Genomic DNA, 12,340 nt, shown 5'->3' with positions numbered 1-12,340 from the left:
TCTCATTTATGTTGGCATTTCCCTAGCATTCCCTAAATCTGTCAATTCTGCCTTCTATCTAACTTTTAAAGTAAAACAGGCCACAATTCATGCAAGGCAAATGCATGGATTACATACCTATGGACAAATTATCCATGTCTTTTCCAAAAAGGATCGTCCCAAGCCGATTTCATTTAGAATTGTCACGATGCAAAATGACAGAGAACTGCATGCTGCTGCCAAGTATGTGATGGGACTCGACTTCCTTGCTGTTCTATAGTGGTAGCCACCTGAAACTACATGCTGCATAGGATCTGTTCACACTTAATTTGCCATCTCTGTGACAAATAGCAAAACTTAGAACCACTCCTCAAAATCATCCTACATTTAAAAATTCTTCTCCTGGATCATCATTGCCATCTTTCTGGTTTTCCACAGTTTTCCACAGTTTTGCTCATGGGCGCTGTGGCTTAGTTGGTTAAAGCGCCTGTCTAGTAAACAGGAGATCCTGAGTTCAACTCTCAGCAGTGCCTTGTTCTCTTATTCTGCTCAATAATCAGCACTTTTTTCCAAAAGGGAGATGTTCACTAGCCAATGACATTAAAGATGCTCGTCCCACATCCCTAGAATACTCCACCCGAGTGGCAAAGAGTCAGCTCTGGTTTAGTTTTAACAAGTAGATGGTTGCAACGTTTTGCAAAATGTAGGATGGCATAAGGCACGATAAATTAGAGGTGCCGATTCACTATTGCCTGACTGATACGCTACATAATGCCTGTAAATATGTTTAGAGACTTCAATAGCATCCTTCTTGAACGGTGATGGTAAATTTTCTTCCTCGGGGCATTGCTTGCGCTGAGCATAGAGAATTTTCCAAAAGGAAATCATACGACGAGGATGGGATTCGAACCCATGCGTGCAGAGCACAATGGATTAGCAGTCCATCGCCTTAACCACTCGGCCACCCCGTCAACAAAAGTACTTTTACCGAACCCACATTTGGAAAACAGTCGTGATGATTCTTAGGCTTCATTTTCTTTCCACATGCAACAGCGCCGTACATCAGACATTGGCTCAGCAGGTCTTGTTTTACATCCAACGTGATGACCCATGCTACTGGCATAAATACTAAACATTCAGTCCTCTCTGCTTCTCATTTATGTTGGCATTTCCCTAGCATTCCCTAAATCTGTCAATTCTGCCTTCTATCTAACTTTTAAAGTAAAACAGGCCACAATTCATGCAAGGCAAATGCATGGATTACATACCTATGGAGAAATTATCCATGTCTTTTCCAAAAAGGATCGTCCCAAGCCGATTTCATTTAGAATTGTCACGATGCAAAATGACAGAGAACTGCATGCTGCTGCCAAGTATGTCATGGGACTCGACTTCCTTGCTGTTCTATAGTGGTAGCCACCTGAAACTACATGCTGCATAGGATCTGTTCACACTTAATTTGCCATCTCTGTGACAAATAGCAAAACTTAGAACCACTCCTCAAAATCATCCTACATTTAAAAATTCTTCTCCTGGATCATCCTTGCCATCTTTCTGGTTTTCCACAGCTTTGCTCATGGGTGCTGTGGCTTAGTTGGTTAAAACGCCTGTCTAGTAAACGGGAGATCCTCAGTTCAACTCTCAGCAGTGCCTTGTTCTCTTATTCTGGTCAATAATCAGCTCTTTTTTCCAAAAGGGAGATGTTCACTAGCCAATGACATTAAAGATGCTCGTCCCACATCCGTAGAATACTCCACCCGAGTGGCAAAGAGTCAGCTCTGGTTTAGTTTTAACAAGTAGATGGTTGCAACGTTTTGCAAAATGTAGGATGGCATAAGGCACGATAAATTAGAGGTGCCGATTCACTATTGCCTGACTGATACGCTACATAATGCCTGTAAATATGTTTAGAGACTTCAATAGCATCCTTCTTGAACGGTGATGGTAAATTTTCTTCCTCGGGGCATTGCTTGCGCTGAGCATAGAGAATTTTCCAAAAAGGAATCATACGACGAGGATGGGATTCGAACCCATGCGTGCAGAGCACAATGGATTAGCAGTCCATCGCCTTAACCACTCGGCCACCCCGTCAACAAAAGTACCTTTAACGAACCCACATTTGGAAAACAGTCGTGATGATTCTTAGGCTTCATTTTCTTTCCACATGCAACAGCGCCGTACATCAGACATTGGCTCAGCAGGTCTTGTTTTACATCCAACGTGATGACCCATGCTAATGGCATAAATACTAAACATTCAGTCCTCTCTGCTTCTCATTTATGTTGGCATTTCCCTAGCATTCCCTAAATCTGTCAATTCTGCCTTCTATCTAACTTTTAAAGTAAAACAGGCCACAATTCATGCAAGGCAAATGCATGGATTACATACCTATGGACAAATTATCCATGTCTTTTCCAAAAAGGATCGTCCCAAGCCGATTTCATTTAGAATTGTCACGATGCAAAATGACAGAGAACTGCATGCTGCTGCCAAGTATGTGATGGGACTCGACTTCCTTGCTGTTCTATAGTGGTAGCCACCTGAAACTACATGCTGCATAGGATCTGTTCACACTTAATTTGCCATCTCTGTGACAAATAGCAAAACTTAGAACCACTCCTCAAAATCATCCTACATTTAAAAATTCTTCTCCTGGATCATCATTGCCATCTTTCTGGTTTTCCACAGTTTTCCACAGTTTTGCTCATGGGCGCTGTGGCTTAGTTGGTTAAAGCGCCTGTCTAGTAAACAGGAGATCCTGAGTTCAACTCTCAGCAGTGCCTTGTTCTCTTATTCTGCTCAATAATCAGCACTTTTTTCCAAAAGGGAGATGTTCACTAGCCAATGACATTAAAGATGCTCGTCCCACATCCCTAGAATACTCCACCCGAGTGGCAAAGAGTCAGCTCTGGTTTAGTTTTAACAAGTAGATGGTTGCAACGTTTTGCAAAATGTAGGATGGCATAAGGCACGATAAATTAGAGGTGCCGATTCACTATTGCCTGACTGATACGCTACATAATGCCTGTAAATATGTTTAGAGACTTCAATAGCATCCTTCTTGAACGGTGATGGTAAATTTTCTTCCTCGGGGCATTGCTTGCGCTGAGCATAGAGAATTTTCCAAAAGGAAATCATACGACGAGGATGGGATTCGAACCCATGCGTGCAGAGCACAATGGATTAGCAGTCCATCGCCTTAACCACTCGGCCACCCCGTCAACAAAAGTACTTTTACCGAACCCACATTTGGAAAACAGTCGTGATGATTCTTAGGCTTCATTTTCTTTCCACATGCAACAGCGCCGTACATCAGACATTGGCTCAGCAGGTCTTGTTTTACATCCAACGTGATGACCCATGCTACTGGCATAAATACTAAACATTCAGTCCTCTCTGCTTCTCATTTATGTTGGCATTTCCCTAGCATTCCCTAAATCTGTCAATTCTGCCTTCTATCTAACTTTTAAAGTAAAACAGGCCACAATTCATGCAAGGCAAATGCATGGATTACATACCTATGGAGAAATTATCCATGTCTTTTCCAAAAAGGATCGTCCCAAGCCGATTTCATTTAGAATTGTCACGATGCAAAATGACAGAGAACTGCATGCTGCTGCCAAGTATGTCATGGGACTCGACTTCCTTGCTGTTCTATAGTGGTAGCCACCTGAAACTACATGCTGCATAGGATCTGTTCACACTTAATTTGCCATCTCTGTGACAAATAGCAAAACTTAGAACCACTCCTCAAAATCATCCTACATTTAAAAATTCTTCTCCTGGATCATCCTTGCCATCTTTCTGGTTTTCCACAGCTTTGCTCATGGGTGCTGTGGCTTAGTTGGTTAAAACGCCTGTCTAGTAAACGGGAGATCCTCAGTTCAACTCTCAGCAGTGCCTTGTTCTCTTATTCTGGTCAATAATCAGCTCTTTTTTCCAAAAGGGAGATGTTCACTAGCCAATGACATTAAAGATGCTCGTCCCACATCCGTAGAATACTCCACCCGAGTGGCAAAGAGTCAGCTCTGGTTTAGTTTTAACAAGTAGATGGTTGCAACGTTTTGCAAAATGTAGGATGGCATAAGGCACGATAAATTAGAGGTGCCGATTCACTATTGCCTGACTGATACGCTACATAATGCCTGTAAATATGTTTAGAGACTTCAATAGCATCCTTCTTGAACGGTGATGGTAAATTTTCTTCCTCGGGGCATTGCTTGCGCTGAGCATAGAGAATTTTCCAAAAAGGAATCATACGACGAGGATGGGATTCGAACCCATGCGTGCAGAGCACAATGGATTAGCAGTCCATCGCCTTAACCACTCGGCCACCCCGTCAACAAAAGTACCTTTAACGAACCCACATTTGGAAAACAGTCGTGATGATTCTTAGGCTTCATTTTCTTTCCACATGCAACAGCGCCGTACATCAGACATTGGCTCAGCAGGTCTTGTTTTACATCCAACGTGATGACCCATGCTAATGGCATAAATACTAAACATTCAGTCCTCTCTGCTTCTCATTTATGTTGGCATTTCCCTAGCATTCCCTAAATCTGTCAATTCTGCCTTCTATCTAACTTTTAAAGTAAAACAGGCCACAATTCATGCAAGGCAAATGCATGGATTACATACCTATGGACAAATTATCCATGTCTTTTCCAAAAAGGATCGTCCCAAGCCGATTTCATTTAGAATTGTCACGATGCAAAATGACAGAGAACTGCATGCTGCTGCCAAGTATGTGATGGGACTCGACTTCCTTGCTGTTCTATAGTGGTAGCCACCTGAAACTACATGCTGCATAGGATCTGTTCACACTTAATTTGCCATCTCTGTGACAAATAGCAAAACTTAGAACCACTCCTCAAAATCATCCTACATTTAAAAATTCTTCTCCTGGATCATCATTGCCATCTTTCTGGTTTTCCACAGTTTTCCACAGTTTTGCTCATGGGCGCTGTGGCTTAGTTGGTTAAAGCGCCTGTCTAGTAAACAGGAGATCCTGAGTTCAACTCTCAGCAGTGCCTTGTTCTCTTATTCTGCTCAATAATCAGCACTTTTTTCAAAAAGGGAGATGTTCACTAGCCAATGACATTAAAGATGCTCGTCCCACATCCCTAGAATACTCCACCCGAGTGGCAAAGAGTCAGCTCTGGTTTAGTTTTAACAAGTAGATGGTTGCAACGTTTTGCAAAATGTAGGATGGCATAAGGCACGATAAATTAGAGGTGCCGATTCACTATTGCCTGACTGATACGCTACATAATGCCTGTAAATATGTTTAGAGACTTCAATAGCATCCTTCTTGAACGGTGATGGTAAATTTTCTTCCTCGGGGCATTGCTTGCGCTGAGCATAGAGAATTTTCCAAAAGGAAATCATACGACGAGGATGGGATTCGAACCCATGCGTGCAGAGCACAATGGATTAGCAGTCCATCGCCTTAACCACTCGGCCACCCCGTCAACAAAAGTACTTTTACCGAACCCACATTTGGAAAACAGTCGTGATGATTCTTAGGCTTCATTTTCTTTCCACATGCAACAGCGCCGTACATCAGACATTGGCTCAGCAGGTCTTGTTTTACATCCAACGTGATGACCCATGCTACTGGCATAAATACTAAACATTCAGTCCTCTCTGCTTCTCATTTATGTTGGCATTTCCCTAGCATTCCCTAAATCTGTCAATTCTGCCTTCTATCTAACTTTTAAAGTAAAACAGGCCACAATTCATGCAAGGCAAATGCATGGATTACATACCTATGGAGAAATTATCCATGTCTTTTCCAAAAAGGATCGTCCCAAGCCGATTTCATTTAGAATTGTCACGATGCAAAATGACAGAGAACTGCATGCTGCTGCCAAGTATGTCATGGGACTCGACTTCCTTGCTGTTCTATAGTGGTAGCCACCTGAAACTACATGCTGCATAGGATCTGTTCACACTTAATTTGCCATCTCTGTGACAAATAGCAAAACTTAGAACCACTCCTCAAAATCATCCTACATTTAAAAATTCTTCTCCTGGATCATCATTGCCATCTTTCTGGTTTTCCACAGTTTTCCACAGTTTTGCTCATGGGCGCTGTGGCTTAGTTGGTTAAAGCGCCTGTCTAGTAAACAGGAGATCCTGAGTTCAACTCTCAGCAGTGCCTTGTTCTCTTATTCTGCTCAATAATCAGCACTTTTTTCCAAAAGGGAGATGTTCACTAGCCAATGACATTAAAGATGCTCGTCCCACATCCCTAGAATACTCCACCCGAGTGGCAAAGAGTCAGCTCTGCTTTAGTTTTAACAAGTAGATGGTTGCAACGTTTTGCAAAATGTAGTATGGCATAAGGCACGATAAATTAGAGGTGCCGATTCACTATTGCCTGACTGATACGCTACATAATGCCTGTAAATATGTTTAGAGACTTCAATAGCATCCTTCTTGAACGGTGATGGTAAATTTTCTTCCTCGGGGCATTGCTTGCGCTGAGCATAGAGAATTTTCCAAAAGGAAATCATACGACGAGGATGGGATTCGAACCCATGCGTGCAGAGCACAATGGATTAGCAGTCCATCGCCTTAACCACTCGGCCACCCCGTCAACAAAAGTACTTTTACCGAACCCACATTTGGAAAACAGTCGTGATGATTCTTAGGCTTCATTTTCTTTCCACATGCAACAGCGCCGTACATCAGACATTGGCTCAGCAGGTCTTGTTTTACATCCAACGTGATGACCCATGCTAATGGCATAAATACTAAACATTCAGTCCTCTCTGCTTCTCATTTATGTTGGCATTTCCCTAGCATTCCCTAAATCTGTCAATTCTGCCTTCTATCTAACTTTTAAAGTAAAACAGGCCACAATTCATGCAAGGCAAATGCATGGATTACATACCTATGGAGAAATTATCCATGTCTTTTCCAAAAAGGATCGTCCCAAGCCGATTTCATTTAGAATTGTCACGATGCAAAATGACAGAGAACTGCATGCTGCTGCCAAGTATGTGATGGGACTCGACTTCCTTGCTGTTCTATAGTGGTAGCCACCTGAAACTACATGCTGCATAGGATCTGTTCACACTTAATTTGCCATCTCTGTGACAAATAGCAAAACTTAGAACCACTCCTCAAAATCATCCTACATTTAAAAATTCTTCTCCTGGATCATCCTTGCCATCTTTCTGGTTTTCCACAGTTTTGCTCATGGGCGCTGTGGCTTAGTTGGTTAAAGCGCCTGTCTAGTAAACAGGAGATCCTGAGTTCAACTCTCAGCAGTGCCTTGTTCTCTTATTCTGCTCAATAATCAGCACTTTTTTCCAAAAGGGAGATGTTCACTAGCCAATGACATTAAAGATGCTCGTCCCACATCCCTAGAATACTCCACCCGAGTGGCAAAGAGTCAGCTCTGGTTTAGTTTTAACAAGTAGATGGTTGCAACGTTTTGCAAAATGTAGTATGGCATAAGGCACGATAAATTAGAGGTGCCGATTCACTATTGCCTGACTGATACGCTACATAATGCCTGTAAATATGTTTAGAGACTTCAATAGCATCCTTCTTGAACGGTGATGGTAAATTTTCTTCCTCGGGGCATTGCTTGCGCTGAGCATAGAGAATTTTCCAAAAAGAAATCATACGACGAGGATGGGATTCGAACCCATGCGTGCAGAGCACAATGGATTAGCAGTCCATCGCCTTAACCACTCGGCCACCCCGTCAACAAAAGTACCTTTACCGAACCCACATTTGGAAAACAGTCGTGATGATTCTTAGGCTTCATTTTCTTTCCACATGCAACAGCGCCGTACATCAGACATTGGCTCAGCAGGTCTTGTTTTACATCCAACGTGATGACCCATGCTAATGGCATAAATACTAAACATTCAGTCCTCTCTGCTTCTCATTTATGTTGGCATTTCCCTAGCATTCCCTAAATCTGTCAATTCTGCCTTCTATCTAACTTTTAAAGTAAAACAGGCCACAATTCATGCAAGGCAAATGCATGGATTACATACCTATGGAGAAATTATCCATGTCTTTTCCAAAAAGGATCGTCCCAAGCCGATTTCATTTAGAATTGTCACGATGCAAAATGACAGAGAACTGCATGCTGCTGCCAAGTATGTGATGGGACTCGACTTCCTTGCTGTTCTATAGTGGTAGCCACCTGAAACTACATGCTGCATAGGATCTGTTCACACTTAATTTGCCATCTCTGTGACAAATAGCAAAACTTAGAACCACTCCTCAAAATCATCCTACATTTAAAAATTCTTCTCCTGGATCATCATTGCCATCTTTCTGGTTTTCCACAGTTTTCCACAGTTTTGCTCATGGGCGCTGTGGCTTAGTTGGTTAAAGCGCCTGTCTAGTAAACAGGAGATCCTGAGTTCAACTCTCAGCAGTGCCTTGTTCTCTTATTCTGCTCAATAATCAGCACTTTTTTCCAAAAGGGAGATGTTCACTAGCCAATGACATTAAAGATGCTCGTCCCACATCCCTAGAATACTCCACCCGAGTGGCAAAGAGTCAGCTCTGGTTTAGTTTTAACAAGTAGATGGTTGCAACGTTTTGCAAAATGTAGGATGGCATAAGGCACGATAAATTAGAGGTGCCGATTCACTATTGCCTGACTGATACGCTACATAATGCCTGTAAATATGTTTAGAGACTTCAATAGCATCCTTCTTGAACGGTGATGGTAAATTTTCTTCCTCGGGGCATTGCTTGCGCTGAGCATAGAGAATTTTCCAAAAAGAAATCATACGACGAGGATGGGATTCGAACCCATGCGTGCAGAGCACAATGGATTAGCAGTCCATCGCCTTAACTACTCGGCCACCCCGTCAACAAAAGTACCTTTACCGAACCCACATTTGGAAAACAGTCGTGATGATTCTTAGGCTTCATTTTCTTTCCACATGCAACAGCGCCGTACATCAGACATTGGCTCAGCAGGTCTTGTTTTACATCCAACGTGATGACCCATGCTAATGGCATAAATACTAAACATTCAGTCCTCTCTGCTGCTCATTTATGTTGGCATTTCCCTAGCATTCCCTAAATCTGTCAATTCTGCCTTCTATCTAACTTTTAAAGTAAAACAGGCCACAATTCATGCAAGGCAAATGCATGGATTACATACCTATGGACAAATTATCCATGTCTTTTCCAAAAAGGATCTTCCCAAGCCGATTTCATTTAGAATTGTCACGATGCAAAATGACAGAGAACTGCATGCTGCTGCCAAGTATGTCATGGGACTCGACTTCCTTGCTGTTCTATAGTGGTAGCCACCTGAAACTACATGCTGCATAGGATCTGTTCACACTTAATTTGCCATCTCTGTGACAAATAGCAAAACTTAGAACCACTCCTCAAAATCATCCTACATTTAAAAATTCTTCTCCTGGATCATCCTTGCCATCTTTCTGGTTTTCCACAGCTTTGCTCATGGGTGCTGTGGCTTAGTTGGTTAAAGCGCTTGTCTAGTAAACGGGAGATCCTCAGTTCAACTCTCAGCAGTGCCTTGTTCTCTTATTCTGGTCAATAATCAGCTCTTTTTTCCAAAAGGGAGATGTTCACTAGCCAATGACATTAAAGATGCTCATCCCACATCCGTAGAATACTCCACCCGAGTGGCAAAGAGTCAGCTCTGGTTTAGTTTTAACAAGTAGATGGTTGCAACGTTTTGCAAAATGTAGGATGGCATAAGGCACGATAAATTAGAGGTGCCGATTCACTATTGCCTGACTGATACGCTACATAATGCCTGTAAATATGTTTAGAGACTTCAATAGCATCCTTCTTGAACGGTGATGGTAAATTTTCTTCCTCGGGGCATTGCTTGCGCTGAGCATAGAGAATTTTCCAAAAAGGAATCATACGACAAGGATGGGATTCGAACCCATGCGTGCAGAGCACAATGGAGTAGCAGTCCATCGCCTTAACCACTCGGCCACCCCGTCAACAAAAGTACCTTTACCGAACCCACATTTGGAAAACAGTCGTGATGATTCTTAGGCTTCATTTTCTTTCCACATGCAACAGCGCCGTACATCAGACATTGGCTCAGCAGGTCTTGTTTTACATCCAACGTGATGACCCATGCTAATGGCATAAATACTAAACATTCAGTCCTCTCTGCTTCTCATTTATGTTGGCATTTCCCTAGCATTCCCTAAATCTGTCAATTCTGCCTTCTATCTAACTTTTAAAGTAAAACAGGCCACAATTCATGCAAGGCAAATGCATGGATTACATACCTATGGACAAATTATCCATGTCTTTTCCAAAAAGGATCGTCCCAAGCCGATTTCATTTAGAATTGTCACGATGCAAAATGACAGAGAACTGCATGCTGCTGCCAAGTATGTGATGGGACTCGACTTCCTTGCTGTTCTATAGTGGTAGCCACCTGAAACTACATGCTGCATAGGATCTGTTCACACTTAATTTGCCATCTCTGTGACAAATAGCAAAACTTAGAACCACTCCTCAAAATCATCCTACATTTAAAAATTCTTCTCCTGGATCATCCTTGCCATCTTTCTGGTTTTCCACAGTTTTCCACAGTTTTGCTCATGGGCGCTGTGGCTTAGTTGGTTAAAGCGCCTGTCTAGTAAACAGGAGATCCTGAGTTCAACTCTCAGCAGTGGCTTGTTCTCTTATTCTGCTCAATAATCAGCACTTTTTTCCAAAAGGGAGATGTTCACTAGCCAATGACATTAAAGATGCTCGTCCCACATCCCTAGAATACTCCACCCGAGTGGCAAAGAGTCAGCTCTGGTTTAGTTTTAACAAGTAGATGGTTGCAACGTTTTGCAAAATGTAGGATGGCATAAGGCACGATAAATTAGAGGTGCCGATTCACTATTGCCTGACTGATACGCTACATAATGCCTGTAAATATGTTTAGAGACTTCAATAGCATCCTTCTTGAACGGTGATGGTAAATTTTCTTCCTCGGGGCATTGCTTGCGCTGAGCATAGAGAATTTTCCAAAAGGAAATCATACGACGAGGATGGGATTCAAACCCATGCGTGCAGAGCACAATGGATTAGCAGTCCATCGCCTTAACCACTCGGCCACCCCGTCAACAAAAGTACTTTTACCGAACCCACATTTGGAAAACAGTCGTGATGATTCTTAGGCTTCATTTTCTTTCCACATGCAACAGCGCCGTACATCAGACATTGGCTCAGCAGGTCTTGTTTTACATCCAACGTGATGACCCATGCTAATGGCATAAATACTAAACATTCAGTCCTCTCTGCTTCTCATTTATGTTGGCATTTCCCTAGCATTCCCTAAATCTGTCAATTCTGCCTTCTATCTAACTTTTAAAGTAAAACAGGCCACAATTCATGCAAGGCAAATGCATGGATTACATACCTATGGAGAAATTATCCATGTCTTTTCCAAAAAGGATCGTCCCAAGCCGATTTCATTTAGAATTGTCACGATGCAAAATGACAGAGAACTGCATGCTGCTGCCAAGTATGTGATGGGACTCGACTTCCTTGCTGTTCTATAGTGGTAGCCACCTGAAACTACATGCTGCATAGGATCTGTTCACACTTAATTTGCCATCTCTGTGACAAATAGCAAAACTTAGAACCACTCCTCAAAATCATCCTACATTTAAAAATTCTTCTCCTGGATCATCCTTGCCATCTTTCTGGTTTTCCACAGCTTTGCTCATGGGTGCTGTGGCTTACTTGGTTAAAGCGCCTGTCTAGTAAACGGGAGATCCTCAGTTCAACTCTCAGCAGTGCCTTGTTCTCTTATTCTGGTCAATAATCAGCTCTTTTTTCCAAAAGGGAGATGTTCACTAGCCAATGACATTAAAGATGCTCGTCCCACATCCGTAGAATACTCCACCCGAGTGGCAAAGAGTCAGCTCTGGTTTAGTTTTAACAAGTAGATGGTTGCAACGTTTTGCAAAATGTAGGATGGCATAAGGCACGATAAATTAGAGGTGCCGATTCACTATTGCCTGACTGATACGCTACATAATGCCTGTAAATATGTTTAGAGACTTCAATAGCATCCTTCTTGAACGGTGATGGTAAATTTTCTTCCTCGGGGCATTGCTTGCACTGAGCATAGAGAATTTTCCAAAAGGAAATCATACGACGAGGATGGGATTCGAACCCATGCGTGCAGAGCACAATGGATTAGCAGTCCATCGCCTTAACCACTCGGCCACCCCGTCAACAAAAGTACTTTTACCGAACCCACATTTGGAAAACAGTCGTGATGATTCTTAGGCTTCATTTTCTTTCCACATGCAACAGCGCCGTACATCAGACATTGGCTCAGCAGGTCTTGTTTTACATCCAACGTGATGACCCA

General features: G+C 42.4%; 14 non-coding genes across 14 annotated transcripts; 6 read left to right on the top strand and 8 right to left on the bottom strand.

Annotated features, from left to right (window-relative positions):
• The first annotated feature begins 438 nt into the window (after positions 1–438).
• Positions 439–512, top strand: TRNAT-AGU (transfer RNA threonine (anticodon AGU)). Its single transcript has one exon. It is a non-coding gene; the product is annotated as a tRNA-Thr (tRNA).
• Positions 513–868: 356 nt separating this feature from the next.
• TRNAS-GCU (transfer RNA serine (anticodon GCU)) lies at positions 869–950 on the bottom strand. Its single transcript has one exon. It is a non-coding gene; the product is annotated as a tRNA-Ser (tRNA).
• A 1,038-nt stretch (positions 951–1,988) lies between these two features.
• Positions 1,989–2,070, bottom strand: TRNAS-GCU (transfer RNA serine (anticodon GCU)). Its single transcript has one exon. It is a non-coding gene; the product is annotated as a tRNA-Ser (tRNA).
• A 618-nt stretch (positions 2,071–2,688) lies between these two features.
• On the top strand, positions 2,689–2,762 carry TRNAT-AGU (transfer RNA threonine (anticodon AGU)). Its single transcript has one exon. It is a non-coding gene; the product is annotated as a tRNA-Thr (tRNA).
• Positions 2,763–3,118: 356 nt separating this feature from the next.
• TRNAS-GCU (transfer RNA serine (anticodon GCU)) lies at positions 3,119–3,200 on the bottom strand. Its single transcript has one exon. It is a non-coding gene; the product is annotated as a tRNA-Ser (tRNA).
• A 1,038-nt stretch (positions 3,201–4,238) lies between these two features.
• TRNAS-GCU (transfer RNA serine (anticodon GCU)) lies at positions 4,239–4,320 on the bottom strand. Its single transcript has one exon. It is a non-coding gene; the product is annotated as a tRNA-Ser (tRNA).
• A 618-nt stretch (positions 4,321–4,938) lies between these two features.
• On the top strand, positions 4,939–5,012 carry TRNAT-AGU (transfer RNA threonine (anticodon AGU)). The gene has a single exon. It is a non-coding gene; the product is annotated as a tRNA-Thr (tRNA).
• Positions 5,013–5,368: 356 nt separating this feature from the next.
• TRNAS-GCU (transfer RNA serine (anticodon GCU)) lies at positions 5,369–5,450 on the bottom strand. The gene has a single exon. It is a non-coding gene; the product is annotated as a tRNA-Ser (tRNA).
• Positions 5,451–6,068: 618 nt separating this feature from the next.
• Positions 6,069–6,142, top strand: TRNAT-AGU (transfer RNA threonine (anticodon AGU)). The gene has a single exon. It is a non-coding gene; the product is annotated as a tRNA-Thr (tRNA).
• A 356-nt stretch (positions 6,143–6,498) lies between these two features.
• TRNAS-GCU (transfer RNA serine (anticodon GCU)) lies at positions 6,499–6,580 on the bottom strand. Its single transcript has one exon. It is a non-coding gene; the product is annotated as a tRNA-Ser (tRNA).
• Positions 6,581–7,188: 608 nt separating this feature from the next.
• TRNAT-AGU (transfer RNA threonine (anticodon AGU)) lies at positions 7,189–7,262 on the top strand. Its single transcript has one exon. It is a non-coding gene; the product is annotated as a tRNA-Thr (tRNA).
• A 356-nt stretch (positions 7,263–7,618) lies between these two features.
• Positions 7,619–7,700, bottom strand: TRNAS-GCU (transfer RNA serine (anticodon GCU)). Its single transcript has one exon. It is a non-coding gene; the product is annotated as a tRNA-Ser (tRNA).
• A 618-nt stretch (positions 7,701–8,318) lies between these two features.
• TRNAT-AGU (transfer RNA threonine (anticodon AGU)) lies at positions 8,319–8,392 on the top strand. Its single transcript has one exon. It is a non-coding gene; the product is annotated as a tRNA-Thr (tRNA).
• A 3,726-nt stretch (positions 8,393–12,118) lies between these two features.
• TRNAS-GCU (transfer RNA serine (anticodon GCU)) lies at positions 12,119–12,200 on the bottom strand. Its single transcript has one exon. It is a non-coding gene; the product is annotated as a tRNA-Ser (tRNA).
• Positions 12,201–12,340: the final 140 nt, after the last annotated feature.

Source organism: Eleutherodactylus coqui, unplaced genomic scaffold (assembly GCF_035609145.1).
Source record: "Eleutherodactylus coqui strain aEleCoq1 unplaced genomic scaffold, aEleCoq1.hap1 HAP1_SCAFFOLD_634, whole genome shotgun sequence".
In the NCBI taxonomy this organism is placed as follows: Eukaryota; Metazoa; Chordata; class Amphibia; order Anura; family Eleutherodactylidae; genus Eleutherodactylus; species Eleutherodactylus coqui.
The sequence above is the reverse complement of the archived record's forward strand: the minus strand, read 5'-3'. Positions and strand labels throughout refer to the sequence as shown.